The 15,517-nt window shown below is 53.0% G+C and overlaps 1 protein-coding gene across 1 annotated transcript in view; it reads left to right on the top strand.

Annotated features, from left to right (window-relative positions):
- The window catches only part of LOC100116895, a 110,568-nt gene extending 105,179 nt beyond the window's left edge, over nucleotides 1-5,389 (top strand). Inside the window, exon 7 of the mRNA XM_031923673.1 lies at nucleotides 5,362-5,389. The gene's annotated coding sequence lies outside the window, so the exon portion shown is untranslated. The remainder of the gene's footprint in view (nucleotides 1-5,361) is intronic.
- The last annotated feature ends 10,128 nt before the right edge of the window (nucleotides 5,390-15,517 follow it).

Raw genomic sequence — 15,517 nt, 5'->3', positions numbered from 1 at the left:
TGGCATTTCAAAAAGCTGCGAAGCCATGACGCTACGAAGAACCGTAGAAAGAGCCCGCGAAGGAAAATGATATAAATTTTCAATTGCAGCCAAGTACATAAACTCGCACTTGCCTGTAATAACATCTCCCCAGCGTAACACGATCATCGAGGTGTCAGTTTCGTCAAAGGATACCGTGCAGCGCTAGCAACCTACTCGGCTCGCTTAGGGCTTTCGCGACCCGCAACACCCACAGCAACAGCAGCAGCAGCAGCAGCTCATACTCGGTCGAACGAGAGAAATATCGAGAGAGCGAGCTTCCTGGAATATGGAATGAAGCAGCAGCGGCGGCAGCGGTGGCCGCATTATAAGTGCGCGGGGCTATATACCTAATCGAGCCAAGTGGAGCGGCGCGGTTGGAATTCCGCTCACTCCATATTTTTCTGAGCTGTCATGCGGGGCCGAACGTGTGCGCGATCGCGAATGTATGGAAGGCGAGCCGCCGCACGTATATGGAGATGTATTACTCGTTTCATACCGACTGGCTGCAGCGTGTAGCCTGACGGATCGAGCGAACTCGGAGCCGAGGTCTGCGCTGCGCGCGAGCGAGGACGTTATGTGAAGTAGCCGAGCCAAGATAGAGATCTTTTGCCACCTCGAGCCGTCGCTTATCAGGGAATGCCGGCGCTTGCGCTTCGCAGGGTCGCGGATTCCGTCGTCCGCTCTCGGCGAAACAAACTCGTGATTCTCTTTGGCTGCGTAGAATCACGGCGTCATCGCGGTTAAAGTCCATAAACGGCCGCGCCCTTTTAATTAGGCCGCTTTTTACGCGGGCGCGAAATTTCAGCTCGTCGCGCGCGAGCGCTGAAGGCTTGACAAAAACGATTGGCCGTCGGCTCGCGTCGAGAAGTTGACAAACCGCCGTTAAATTCGCGCGCCCGCGTCCTACGTGCGTTTTCGCGCGAACGCGTTCGTTTTTTCTTCATCGACACGAAAATTTGAAAGCCGAAACTAGAAAGCGATCGCACAACCCGGGGCATTTCCGAGGCGGCCATCGGAAATTAACAATGGCAATCGCTTATGGCGATCGCTCGCGAATACGAAACGAGAAGAAAGTGAGCCGGGCGCTACTCCGCCGCGCGTAACTCTGGAAAATATTCCCGCGCAAACAGACAGCGGCGGCGCTCGACGCGAATAGTCGAAATATATCGGATTGCGGATTTATACGGGAGGCGAGCGCTCGGAATATCAATTTTGACGTTTCCCCATCGCCCCGTCGCGCGACTCGCGTTCTCTATACATCGCGCGCTGACTCGGCTGCCTCTCTTTTCCAGTCTGCCTCGGCTCCTTTTTTCCCCTCTCCCTGCGCTGTAAAAGCCGATATACTCCTATTTAGTCAAAACGAGGTTGAATCCGGTGAAATCTATGGAATACCGATCGATATCTCGCTCCCAGTCCGATTACGAATGCACGCGAGCATACGTGTCTCTGTCCCTCCGCCGCTATGGATATACATCCATCTCTCTTGTTTTGTTTGCGTATTGATTTACTCTGGGGAGAGCCGCGCGCGCGTGCGAGGTCGATCGATTATTATTACGCGGAGGCGCGATTGTGTCCGCGATCTTATCCACAGCGGCAGCACTTATAAGTACGTGGAAGAGCGTTTGTTTCTGCGACCAGTCATACAAATAAGCGAGGATTTTCGCGCGCGCGTTCGCGATCTTTCTGTACGTCGCTCTCTCGCGCGGCTTCGTACGTGCGGCGAAGATTAATTACGCGACTCAATTTTCTGTCGCGTTTATGCTGGTCTCCGCGTTCCACTTCGTCTAGGATTAACATTTTTTTTTTCGATTTCCAAGCAGTCGAACGATGAGTCCGTCTCGAAGCCAAAAGAAAATCATAAATTTTCTCGTATAGGAGCTTGGACTGGGCAAACTTTCATAACGCTCCTCCCGGAGCTCTTACACCACGGTCAATAAATATTTGTTTGAGCCTGCCTCTACGCCCGGCGCAGCCAAGTATCATACGCGAGCAGAGAAGTCACACGTCTTCCCGAGCGAGGCAAAGTTCTTAAAGAGGAAGCCCTCGAACGCGTCTCTTATGGCGCGCGGAGTGTATCAATAACTCCGGCAAATCCCCCCGGGGGACGGCGAGCGTACGTGCGCGATATGGCCATAAATGAAATAAAATGATATTTCCACGATAAGAGCGGTAAGCCGCGTTACTCGAGGGTCAGCGAGTCGAGCGGTCCATCACCCCGGCTGACTGGACTGAGGCTTTCTTATACGTCAGATTTTCGCCAAGCCCCCGCCGTGATGCTCCAAAAGTTGCCGGAGAAGATGAGCCAGGGCTTCGCGTTTTGTAAAAGTTGACGGAGCAATTAGTTCGTTATCGAATAGTGGCTAAAGCACCCATTCTAGGCCACTCGACGTTCGTTCGTCGTGTGCCAGCCGTGGCTTTCAATTCTCACGAGTCAGGTGCGCATGAAATTTTGAATAACGAGCAGGGTCACGGAGAAAGTGTCGTGTTTCTATGAGAAATTCCATGTTCGTGCGATTAACACGTGCGGCGCATGCGCGCGATAAGGAGTGTTAGCTGTGTGCATAATGTATACCGTCGATGGAAAGGAGGTAGTCGTATCTGCGCTCGTAACTCGCCAATATACCATCTTCCGGCATTGCTATAAATATGTGTAAAAGCTGCGTCTATTAGCGGAGACCGCTCGTACACCTGTAATTTCCAATACACGCGTAGAGCTGAGAAAACTTTTCCGGTCCACAAATCAAAAGCCTCTTCGCGCGCGAGGGTCCACTTATTAAAAGTATATTTCCGTGTAGCATCTCCTCTGCCGGCTCGTGAACTGCCTTGACGAGGTCGCCGCCTCGGCAGGAACGTCAGCAATCTTGATATAAGTAATGCATGTCTTTTATATCTCGGGCGCGAGATAAAGAATAATGGACGCACGGGGGTGGCTCGCTCGCCCGGAAGATATGACGCCTTCCACTTTGCCGCCGCTGCAGTGTCCATAAGCTCACTGACCGTGTGATGGACTTATTTACAGCGGGCGACTTTCCGCCTCGTGGCTGTATCCCCGTAGTTTCCTGAGGATCGGACGCGCGTGATATTTTTCAGAGGCTTTCGAGAAACTGCGGCTTTCTCGGCGGCGGCCGATTTCCTCATTCCACTGGCGCGTCAATCCGCGAGAGATAGTCGCAGGTGCACTTACGGCCCGTGCGCAAACACAGCCGGATTTCGATAATTAGTAGAAGAAACGTACAGCGTCCAGGCGAAGCGGAAGCCTTCTCGTTGCCGGCTGCGCGCCTTATTGGCGGCTAATGAAGAAGCGTGTCGATGTAATGCAGAAACCGTGTCCCCGCGCCGGCGCGTCTCGGAGGGGGTGGACGCCTCTTGACCCCGTTAATACACAACGGACCGGCCCGGCACGTGGTTCGACGGACTCTTCGCACACAATCGTTCCTCGCATGCTTTTTTAATGCTCGCGCGCACCTGCGCATGTTTGTCGTTTACAGGATTTCTATTTTAGAAGGAAGGAAATTTTCACGCTCGCTGCTCCCGCGATGGAATAAATCTCGTTGTTGCTGCGAGAGCTACATCGCTCGAAGGGAGGAAGCGCTTTCTTGTCGACTGCGTTAGCGGCTATGAGTCTCATCACCTCCTGCGTTTTTGCAAATTCAAAGAAGCCGGAGGCGAGGCCTTGAACCCTCTATCCATCGGGTCATCCGCGAATCATTGAACGGATTCGCATCGATATCGACGAAGCGCTCCCCCTTCTCTTCTCCGAGCAGAGCCTTGCCTTTACGACAGGACATGACCGAGCTGCTTGCGCGCTTTTTCCCGCCTGCTTTTTGCCTCTTCGGCGCGAGTCCCGGTGCGCTGCAGCGGAAGGCGCATTGGGACACCGCGGATATTTCGGCCGCGCGCGATTCAGACACAGCGCTGTGTCTGCGGTTGATTATTAATTAGCCAGGCCTCGCAGATCCGCCGCGCCGTCTCGTGTCGAAATTAGCGCGGAGAACGGCCGCGCGAGCCGTGAAACGCACCGCATCCTCTGCGCGCAATGCGGGACGCGCGGCTTCGCAATTGCTCTCGCGACTTTCATTTGCATGAATTACGTGTTTCAGCCATAAGGTATTGCGTGCGGGGCGCGTTGTAAGCACCTGTATCGCGTCTGCGCTTTTGTGCTCCCGCGCGCGCGCAGCTTCTATTAATAATATTCAACTCGAAAATTAGCACCAGCAGCCGCAGCCGTAAAAGGCCGCTGAATACACGTGTCGGAGGAGCCTCGGCGCGAATATGCATACGCAGAGCTGCGAAGGAGAAGCAGAAGCAGAAGCGCAAGCTGCCGAGCCAGGTGCCGGACCCCGCGGAGATGGAGCAAGAGGACGACGCGTCTTTGTTATTCCGTGGCGTATCGTCGACCGGCGAGCGCCCGCGGGGGTGTTAAATGAGTTCGCTCGGCGCAGGAGCAGGCGAGTCAGGTGCAGGAATATGAATTAGAGGCGCGAGCCGAGCCACGTGCTCACCTTCGTTATCGCGTCTATCGTGGGTGGCGAAAACGTCCGCGAGCTGCCGTAGGGGCCAGCTGCGGACGCGGATCTCTCTCTCTCTCTCTCTCTCTCTCTCTCTCTCTCTCTCTCTCTCTCTCTCTCTCTCTGCGAAATTAATGAGCGAACGCGCTTTGTTTCGTACAGCAGATCCAGCTGTATTTGTTCAGCTCGGAGTGTTTGCTCTCTTGCAATTCCGCGCACCGTCAGCGCTGGCGCTTCGGCACGTGGGTACCTGTACATCGCATCAATCAGTCTCCCGATCGCTCGGCGCGCTGCCATCTAATGAAACTTTCCCAATCAAATCAAGATTCCTCATAATTAGCCCGAGACGAGTTGCAATCCCTGTAAACGAGCAGGCCAGCAATATGGGCTCGTTATGCATGCAAGCAAGTCGTCGCGTTAGCCGATATTAGCCGTTGAAAAGTCAGCCGAGTGCATAATTGTAGCATCAGCATAATGCCGATCGCGATCCTTCTGCTGCAAGACGCCCAAGTTGGCGCGAGCCTAGAGCCAAGCTCTCGGATCTAATCCCAATTTGGCGCGGCCGAGCCGTTCAGCTAAATTAATGGCTCGACATTACGTGCTCGCACGCGCTCACGAGTTAATATAGTCCAGCGGCTATCGCGTAATTTGTTTCAGCGTTGTAAAGCGTTGCACAAGTTCGATCTGTTTCTGTCTTTTGGGATCTAGTATCTTTTTTTTGCCTCTCCGCTCGCGTCGATTGGCGAAGGTGTGTCTTTGATGGCCTATTGCAGTTTCATAGACAATAGTGGCTCTCGCTGTAGCTTAATTATTTTTTTGTTTTCTGTTTCAGTGTTAGTGTTAGTGAATTAGTGATGAGTGTGGAAATTTCGGACAGTTAAATTAACCGGACCCTGCGAGTGCTCTGCGCCGCCGACGACGAGGATCATCAATAAAAGGTAAACGCTTCATTGTTCTATACTATGCAATCATCGATTGATTATCTCGAGGAAAATGTGTGCCAGTCCGATTCCCAGTATCGAGAACTTGTCAACGAACATGCTCCGAGATCTTAATGCACCGCTAAATCGGGCCATTTATGAGCGCGCGCGCCCATAATCGAGATGTACTTGGACTATCCGTTTTGTTTTCGAGTCGCGCATAAAAAAGGGGAAAAACGAGAGCAAATGGCCTGCTTCCGGCGCACGATCCAGCCTTTGGACACGGATGACATTGCAGCGGATGAGGTGGGGCCTTTGTTTATACCCGCAAGCGCTTATGAACCTGTTACGCCTCCCAACTAATACGTCTCTATCTCGCGGTTATGTGCGCCTCCACACGCCTGCACCTGACCTGCTTTTGTTTCGTTCGCTCCTCTGTCGCGCGCGCGCGTGAGCTCGATAGCTCGCGATTATTCGCTGACGCTATCGCCGGCTGTGCGCGCGGAGGAAAAGGAAAAACGCGCAAAAAGAACATATTTACGCGCTCGTCCGGAAGCACGCTCTCGGCAATATTAATTGCTTAAGCGAACAAAGGAAGCGCGCGGCCTATACTGCGACTACTGTGTTTCGTTTCGTTGGCTCCTTTTTTCGTTTTGCCTGTCTTTCTTTTTGTCGACTCCGAGGCGCGACCAGAGCGAGGAGATTTATGGGCGCTTTTTTACGAGGCTGAACGGTTTATTCCGCGGCGATAATACGTTCTATTTACCAGTTTTTTTTTCCTAACCGAAATGGATAATATCGTGCCGGAACGGTGTACAGCAGATATACATTGGTCGTTACTTCCTTTTGTGCGCGCGAGGCAGGATGCGACAATGGAGAGCGGAGCGGTCGCGCGGCATCAGCAAATAAATCTCGCGGCTGGCTATTTATTTTGGAATACATTAATTTCTTTATTGCACGCACGCTTGGCTGGGAGCAGAGTTCACGCTAACTGTATACGAAAAGGCAGCCCCTCGATAACGAGCAAGTGCAGGCGAATTGTTCGCACAGGCCGCTTCCGAGAAGCGATTTGCATCGAGTCGCGTATAAGAGAATCGCGACACGTTCGCGGCGGAGGGCATATTTTTTCGCGCTCGCGGCTGCAGGCTGGCTTCCAGGAAATTATGGCGTTTTATTATTAAGAAGCTGCCGATGACAGCGCAGCTTCGCGTACTTTATCGCGCGCGCTGCGTACGAGCGAGCCGTGTTCTCCGCGACGACGTGCGACGAATGGCTAGTCGCCGCGGGGCTATAAATATTGCCGCGCGGCGATCCGCTCTAGAGTTACGTGAGTCAAATGGGCGAAGTTGCGCGCGTATGATGCGGGATTATTCTTGCCCGGTCGCGCGATTCGTCATCTTTATTGATATCGATCCCCGAGAAGCAGCGGGCGGGTGAGTGTCCGCTGGAGAATTCATCGCGACAAGTGTCGCCTTCGAGTTTTGCACGTGTTCGCGCGCGCGCGGCCGGCGCGAAAAAAGTCCGAATCCCGATAATTGGCGAGGCTCGCAAGAAATTCGTCTGAATAATGCCTGGTCTGCGGCGCGGGCAGTCCTAGGATCTATTTATATGAAGCGCGGGGAATAATTCATTTGTAACGGACTGGACGCTCGCGGCCGAGCTGCCGGCGGCACTCGATTATTTACCGCGTTTTGTTCGGAACCGACGTGAAGCGTGTGCGAGCTGCGCTCCGTCTCTCTCGTATTAGCATATAACGTTCCTAAATAATATATCACCGGGGACGAGGCTGCGAGACGGGCATTGGGCCCGAACCCGAGATAAGTGGCTTCCTGTTCCGCTCGAGCAGCGCAGTCGCGTAGTACTGCTGCACCTTACTCTCCCGGGACACCTTACCCGTGCGCGCTCGCGCCGGGAGATGTTAATAAAATTTGAGAGCCGCGCGCCGTTTGATTTAGCACCGCTCAATTAGAGGCACATATTTTCCGGCCGATCGAGCCCGGCGCGTCATAATATCGTTTACCTGTCGTCGATGCGGGCCCAGCGAGCAGCGAGAGATCCGTCCCGGATACACCGCGGGCGCGTGTATTATGATCGTTGCGCTGCGGTGGGACCTCTTTCCTGTCACGTCGCCGCCGCTGCTGCTGCTGCTGCTGCTGCTCTTGGTTCCCACCAGAAGCACGCGTCGGTTTTATTATGAGCAGGAGGAAGCGAAATATCGTGTGTCCATCCATCCACAGACAGATACGCGTACGCGCGCTCTTTCGTTATTATCTCACGCGCCCGTTCGACTTTGTGTCCCACTACGTGACTCGCGCAGCCTCGTAATACTGGGTGGCGCTCAGGTGTGGTCATCGCGTTGTGATGAAAATTTACAGTTTTCTCTCTCTCCCTCTCTCTCTCTCACGGGCCTAACCAGCACGTACCTATACGACGCGCGCGCTTGCTCGTAATGAATCGATTAAAAAGTGAGTAGTAAACCGAGTCGGCAGTTCGGCGAGCCGAAACAGCTTGCGCGATAATAACACCTGCAACAATAACGCCTCGGGACAGGTAAGCGCTCGGCGGTGCAGGTTCGGATCCTCTCGCGATGCTATCGCGCCTCCGCCACCCGTGGCTTCCCTTCCGTTTCGGGGCTGCACCGTGTAAGTAACCCCTTCCTCCGCGCCTTCGGCTCTCATCCCTCATAAGCAGCGTCATTAATAATCGCTGCTTTCCTCTCGCCCGCGTTTACAATATGCTCGCGCGAAACCACTGGTTTCGAGCTTCCGTTCGACGTGATCCGCGGAGATCGTATCGGCCGAGGGTGTGTTTTGTTGTAGAAACCCGGATTTTTCGGCCGATAGAGATGTAAAGATAGGCGGGAGCATAATTGTGCAATTGATTTCACCGCGCTGAAAAAAAAGCCGAAAATTTGAATAAGGGGAGTAGAAGGAGGAGCTGAGCGGCTCACTCGCAATCAGATGTAACTTATGCAGATCTCTCGCACGCTCTCCGCGGCGAGTGAAAGCAGTAGCGTACGCGTGCTCTCCGCGGAAGTTTCGCGTAAGACGAGCTCTTTTGCGTATTGCTAATTGCAATCGCTAATTACTAAACACCGCCGATTTTCTCGCGCGGAATAGATAATTCATCAGGCGAGCGTATGCACCGTGCGCGCGGCGTATAAATCTGCGCAACTGCAGGCTCGCTATTTGCATAGGCGGCTTTCAAAATGCGGTCTAATTATACGTAGACTCTTGTAACGGGGGGCGAAAGCGCGCGTGTGCGCCGAGCGCGGTTCGGCGGAAAATATTGTTTGTTCCGCGCGGCGGATCGTCGTGATTAAGCCCGCTCCGAATCACTGCTATTTACCCGATTGACGCTGTCTAAAAAATGCCCGCAATCATCTTACACACGAAGCGCGCGCTCGCGGCAGTTTCGCGATGCTCCCCGCATAATACCGACATTTATAACGCGGACATATCTACCCTTCAAGCTCGCAACTAATCGCTCGCTCGCGTCAAGCGGCTTATCTCCTCCTCCGCTGAATGTATAATATGAGCCTCACCTCCCTGCCGCCGCGCCGAGACTCAACTCCACCTACGCCGCCGTGTACTGCTACTCGCGTTTGATCTATGATCTTCCTCGCCAGCAGGGCGATGCTATCTTTCGCCCCGCGGCTAGAGACTCGCGATCCGGCCAATCCTCGACGCTGCGGGATTCGCGAGCGATGGCGGCTCCGACGCATTATTTACATATTTCTGAGCCAGGCTGTACGCTATATTTCGCTCGTCATGCGCCCGCGCTTTAATTGCGAGAACTCGTTAATGAGCTCCTCCTCTGCGCCGGGCGTAAATTACCTCTGTTGCTTCGATAATGCAAACTGGAGCATGTTTTACTGTTAAACCGCGATCGCAATCGCCTTTTTTTCAAACACGTAACAGCCGGACGCACGGCTAGTAAAGTGAGCGTCGATGCACGGTTTATTTGTCGTCGGGGGCGGCGCGTAAATCTCGGCCGCTAGTTGTTTGGAGAACGTCATAACACGGGCATTCCCGATGCTGGATTAACGGGCCACATCTCAGCCGCTCGTTGGACAGACAAGTGCCAGACCTAGGCCGTCACCGCGCGCGCCGGGGCTATAAACTATAACAAATGGGATGCGTCTGCGCTCGCTCATCTCGAGGGCGTTTGCTTGCTCCAGTATTTTGTCAAAATTTATTTTGCTTCCGCTATAACGTAATCAGCCGCGCGTAGATTTTCGAGCAGCGGGATCACGTGAAACGGAATAATTTATGCTCGAGCGCGCGAGCCAGATACGCACACGCAGGTACAGGGCGCGCGACGCACGTACACAGTGCACACACACACACACACGCACACGCACACACCTGCACCGCGGCGTTCTCGCTTTCCCAAACAATGGGAGTCGCACGCATCCTGTTACCCACGCTCGTATCAAACTACGCCGAATGTCGGAAGCCCGACTTAACTACATAATGCCTCCTTTTTTCCTGTCCTCTCTCCCGCTCTTTTGCCTTTTTTTCACGGTATCGCCTGCGCGCGCGCGGGGAAGACTCCGGGAATTAATGAAGCGTCTAGCGGCGTGTGTTCTTTCTCTCGAATGTGTGTATGTGTGTGTGGAGCGCGGAGGCGAATCGATGGGGCGAATTTACATACTGAATAAAGTCTAGTTCCGAGGAGAAGACAATCACGAGATATCCAAGCTCGATTAGATATGTGAAAGATATCAATTATTGGCCGTGACGTTGATTGGCTCGGCCCGGTGAATATTTCATCTGCTGCTCGGCGTTCATTTGCATGCCGTTTCGCTGAAGAAAAGCGTCCTTTTTGCCGACCACGCGATGTTTCCTGCAATTTTTCCCCGCGCGAGATAGAGCGTCCGGATCCTCTCGAGCGAAAAGGTCGGCGACCCGCTGTTCCCAAGATTTTGTTATATCGATTCGCTCGCGCGTCTATTCCCGACGAACTAAGGTAATACTTAAGGTATGCGCGAGAGCGGGCGGCACTTATATCGTCAGAGATCGCCGGGCAGTGCGCACAGCGAGTGCTGCGCAGCGAGGAAAACAACGAGGAGAGAGATAGAGAGAGAGAGAGAGAGAGAGAGAGAGAGAGAGAGAGAGAGAGAGAGAGAGAGAGAGAGAGAGAGAGAGAGAGAGAGAGAGAGAGGCAGAGCGCGAAAAAGGAGGAATAATGCTCAGATTCTCGTGTCTTTAATTGAGAGGCAGAGCGAGCAACTCGCTCTCGGCTCTCGCTCTCGACCCCGTGACAGCGTAGCATTTAGAGATCGGGGCTTTATATTACTCACGGAAAGAGAGAAAGAGCAGCGCGTGTCCGTGGGCACAGCGACAGGTCGCTATTAGAATATTAAATCGGCGGGAGAGCGTGAGACGATTCGCGATTTTTCGAGACCGAGAGCGACGATCAGAGCCAATCTCCTTCTCTGTGTGCACGTGTGTGTCCGTGTGCAACCCGTGTTTAAGACAATTTCGCTGTTTCGAGGTTTTCAGTTAACTGACACTGAGTGCATCGGCGCAAGATCATCGATGCAGGCGTATGAGCATCATCTTCCTGTCAAAACGTCATCTCGCGCCGCGTCGTTTTGAGAGCCGGCTCCGTAATTATCGCCGACGACGAAGCTACCTCTTGCGCCGGCTCGCTTCGAAAAAACATTTTAATAACCGTCTCGTTGCGAAAAAATAGAAGAGGAATGGCGGGGAGAAGTGATGGACGATTCGCGTCCTTAAATCTCCCGTTCCTTTTTCAAAAAGAGGTAAACAGCGAAGTCGAATCTATCGGCGCGATAACAATTATAACGAAAGTAAATCCAGCTCTCGTGTAGCTCTCTCTCTCTCTCTCTCTCTCTCTCTCTCTCTCTCTTGCCTCCGGCCGTCCGTCGAACAAAGGGCAGGAGAGAGAGAAGAAGGGCGGCGAACTACGAGCCGAAGCATGAATGGATTAAAGGCCGCGCGCAAAATAACCAAGCGAACGGGCGATAAGGCGCGTGTTAGCCGAAGAAGGCAGATAAATCCCACCGAAAAATCTCAGTTACAGTATCAATAAAGATTCCCCGGGCTCGCGAGCGCCGACAGGCCTATCGCTTTCGCAGCCCTGGACGCGCGCGGGCTTGTATGCGGAGAGCCGATTGCTCGAGCTCGGAAGAATCGAGAAAAATCTGATTGCCAGCCGTGCGCGCAAGAGACCGCTTTTGATTCTCACTCGTCGATCGCGCGAGAGTCTTCGTTGCGATGTTATGGCAAAAATAAGAGTTGCAGCTCCTCAACTCCGAAATAGCCGAAAAGTGGGGAAACGACGAAAGCGGAGACGGGGGACGCTCGAGTAGGGTTGACGACGACGACGAGGTGAGGCGGAGACGCTTCGAGGGGTATGGTTATATACATGCACACGGCACTGCGAGGAGGAGCGGAGGCATCTGCCTGACAATTAAACGAAGCCTCGAGAAGCCCTCGAAAGGCGAGCCGAGTCGAGAGCGCGCGGCTACCGCCGAGCAGTCAACAGCTGCGCATCTGAATACTAATTCGAAATGTTTATACAGTTTCACGCCCGCGCGCACACTTTTACGAGTTACGGCGACGAGCCGATGCTGCGCTCAAGTGCCACCGCTGCTCTCCCTCTTCCCGAGCGCGCTATAGATACGCACTGTTCGAAAGTTGCTGCGAACGAGAGAAATTGGAAATAACCGCGCATGAATACAACATAACTTTGAAACTGAATTCCCGCGCGGCAGCATAATTCCATATTCCATTAGACCTCGGCAAATGTCTCCCGTTAAAAATTAACAGCGCGAAAATTTATTTCCCAACAAATCGTCGCGCATCAATAAGGCAGCAGCAGCTCTTCCCCTCCTCGCGCTGCAGGCGCGGATAACACCCTAATTTCCATGTCGATTTCACGCTCGTCGCGAGCGTCCCTTAATACCGCGGCGGCCAAATATTTATGAAGATGTAACCGTTATTTTGATAAGCGTGCCTTCCCGCCCGGGGCTTCTATACACGCTCTCTCTCTTTCTCTCTCTCTCTCTCTCTCTCTCTCGTTCAGGCGCATAACCGAGGCTCGAGTTATGGGCCAAGCGAGTGCGAAAGACGGGGGAGCGAAAGTGCGAATATAAACGCGTCGACGGAGCTGCGACCACCCCAAGGGCCCTGAGATCGCACTCCTGTAATACTCCAATATCAATATTGGGGCGAGCTGCGAGCGGGGGATTTTGACGCGCGCGACTATATGCATACGAGGGCTTGAGTCGGACGCGCGGCGGATTTATTGTCGAGCTATAAGTGAGAGCTGCTGCTCTCCGAGCGGATTTCGCCTTTGAAGTACGAGTATGGGAGGAGGAGTGTGTGTGTGTGTATAAATATAAAGCACGCGATCCTGATAGCGGCTCGAGGATGTATTATGACGCGGCGGGCTTTGTGCCGAGCGACGAATGGAGTGGAAAATGACGGGGAAGGGCTGATAGCGTTATTTTTCCTCCGTTGTTATCAGAAGTCACTCCTTCTTTTTTCGCGCTTTTCAAAACACGAACGGCAAGCCCGTCCTACGAGCGAGAACTTTCATAATCTGACGCTCGAAAAACACGCGAAAGAAAAACAAAGCGCCGGCTCATGGTAAATCGGTCCGAGAGGAAAACAGCAGCAGCGGCAGCGGCCAAGTTGCGAAGGGCGAAATTTGCGTTCGAGACGTAACGCGTCGGCGCGGGGCTAAAGCGCTCTTTCGCGCGTCTACTTGCACGAAATGACGGCATTTTAATAAATTTAAAGCGGCTTAATCGCTTATGCATGCAGGATCGCGGATTTGTCTCGCAGTAAGCCGAGAACGTCCACGTGCGCCGGGAGCAAGCTTCGCTCCGGGAGTCACACACGTACACACGTAACCCTAGAAAAGCTGGCTACAACACTCCCCCATCGCCCCCGACGCCCGGCGCGCGCGCGTACACGTAAAACGCCGATTTATCCTCGTTACGGGCGACACGCGCCTTCGGGGGGTCGGTCCAGCCCACCCTTTTCTCCACTCGTTACTCCTTTGTGCAGCAGCCGAGAGAGCAAGGTGCGCGCGTGCCCGCGATTATGACTCGGATTTACATGTGTCATAATTCATTAATTCGGATTCGGAGCCCGCGTTATGCGCTTTTCGCCCGTTCCACGGCGCGCGGACGTGAATTGATGAATCGGCCCGGCGCTCTCTGACTTCTTTCTCTCGCTCGTCGTGTTTACTCACGATAAAAATATTAATGCGCGGGGATTGTGTGCTTAGGAGCAGTTAGCTTTTATGGATATGTCACGCGGGGATAGCAGCAGCGTGAGAAAGGTACTTTTTTCACACTCTGCGCCGCGATGCTAAAACCGATGTTGAACACTGCAATAAATTTTAATCTGTCGCTATCCGGTAATCCGGGTAAATTATTAAATCGGCAGACTTCCTCTTTCCTTCGCGCCTCAGAGAAAGGTAATAAAATCGAGACGGGATGAAATTTAATTGAATAATAGATCGTTGGACAAACAGCTATCGCTAATTTAATACCTCCCGCTTGTTTGGCGCGTCGAAACCGACGCAGTCACGCTGCTCGCCTTTTTTCCGTTCAAGACGAATGATTTTTAAAATAGGGGTTAAGTCGCGCGAGCGGCGCTAGAGCGACAGTTAGGCGCAATTAATTCAGCCGGATTCTGTGTGCCCGGTAATCAATTGCTCCGGGTCAATCAATTACAAGCGCGCCCGCGTACACGCGTCATTCCACGCGCGCTCGAATTAGGGCGCATTTCCAATTCTACTAATTTGTCATTAACGAATATAAATGCGGAGCGCGATAGTCTAGCCATGAGCCGGCGGGGAAAACTGCGCTTGACAACCAATCGATTTTCCAGCTATCATGGGATATCTAACGCGCCTACAAGAGGTGCTTGCGAAACAGGTAAACGTATGCGCGTCTCCGCCCATCTTGTTTGTTTGTTTTCGTAAGAGAGAGATAGCGAGCGAAGGAGAGACAAAGAGAGAAAGCTGTATCGAGCTGGCGTTTTCGCGAAAGCCAACAGGCGGGGGAGAGCGCGGCGCGTCTAGGGAACAGCTATCGATCAGTCCTAAATTCTGCCATGTGACGCATGCATAATAGGCAGCATCATTGACCATCGATAACGCGACACGAGGCTCTCTCGCGTCGAGGACCTCGTTGTTCTCGCTTTTTTCGCCTCCGCTCATACCTACTCTGCTGCTACTGCTACGTGCCACATCAAACGCGCGCAAGAGCGCAAGACAGATCACGTATCTCGCTGTTTTTTCGCGCGGAGTCCGAGTGAATTTGATGTGCGCGCAAAAAAGGGACGTTACGCAACGGTGTTAAAATGTTCCTAATGGACTTTGCAGGTTCTCCTTTTTTACGAAGAAATAATACGTTCGCGGAGGAAGAGAGCATTGAGGGAATATGTTGCGGCGCTTTACTACACGCGCTATTGCTCCGCCGACCGAATAACAGTTTTTTACGCGAATGGCAGATATGCTTCCGGCTTTCGCGTATGACCGTGCATTCGAGCTACTAGTCGGTTATTCACTCGGGCAAATCGAAAGCTTCGCATCTTTTCATATAAAACGCATAAAAGTTGACCGATAGGTGTACAGTCCCATATCGCTCAATGCGCGAGCTTTCAAACCGAGTGAGCGATTCCCATCGGCCCGGCGATATGTTTCATAGCTTTTCCCGCGCGAATTTTATCGACAAGAGCCCTGAAAGACCGAGCTTTTACGCGCCGGGCTTTTTTAAAGCTCTCGCTTTTGATCCGCTGCCCCGCGATGGCCGTGTAGCGATTTTTCATAAACCGCTTTCGATTCATGCAGCGCGGGAGCTTGTAGCCCCCAAAACTTGTTGGTCGATTGGATTTTTTTATCGCCGAGCGAGGGAGTGTATTTTCGCGTTTTTCGCCCGCGTGTTTTATCGATCGCTCTGATGAACAGCCCGGGTGCTTGTCAAAGGTTCGAAAAGGCTCAGCGGGAATCTACGATCAGCGCGGGCGGCTATTCGGAGTTGTTCGTTTTGAAAAATTCATACGTTTCTCTTTTTGCGCA

This window comes from Nasonia vitripennis, chromosome 2 (genome assembly GCF_009193385.2).
Source record: "Nasonia vitripennis strain AsymCx chromosome 2, Nvit_psr_1.1, whole genome shotgun sequence".
Lineage (NCBI taxonomy): Eukaryota > Metazoa > Arthropoda > Insecta > Hymenoptera > Pteromalidae > Nasonia > Nasonia vitripennis.
The sequence above is the reverse complement of the archived record's forward strand: the minus strand, read 5'-3'. Positions and strand labels throughout refer to the sequence as shown.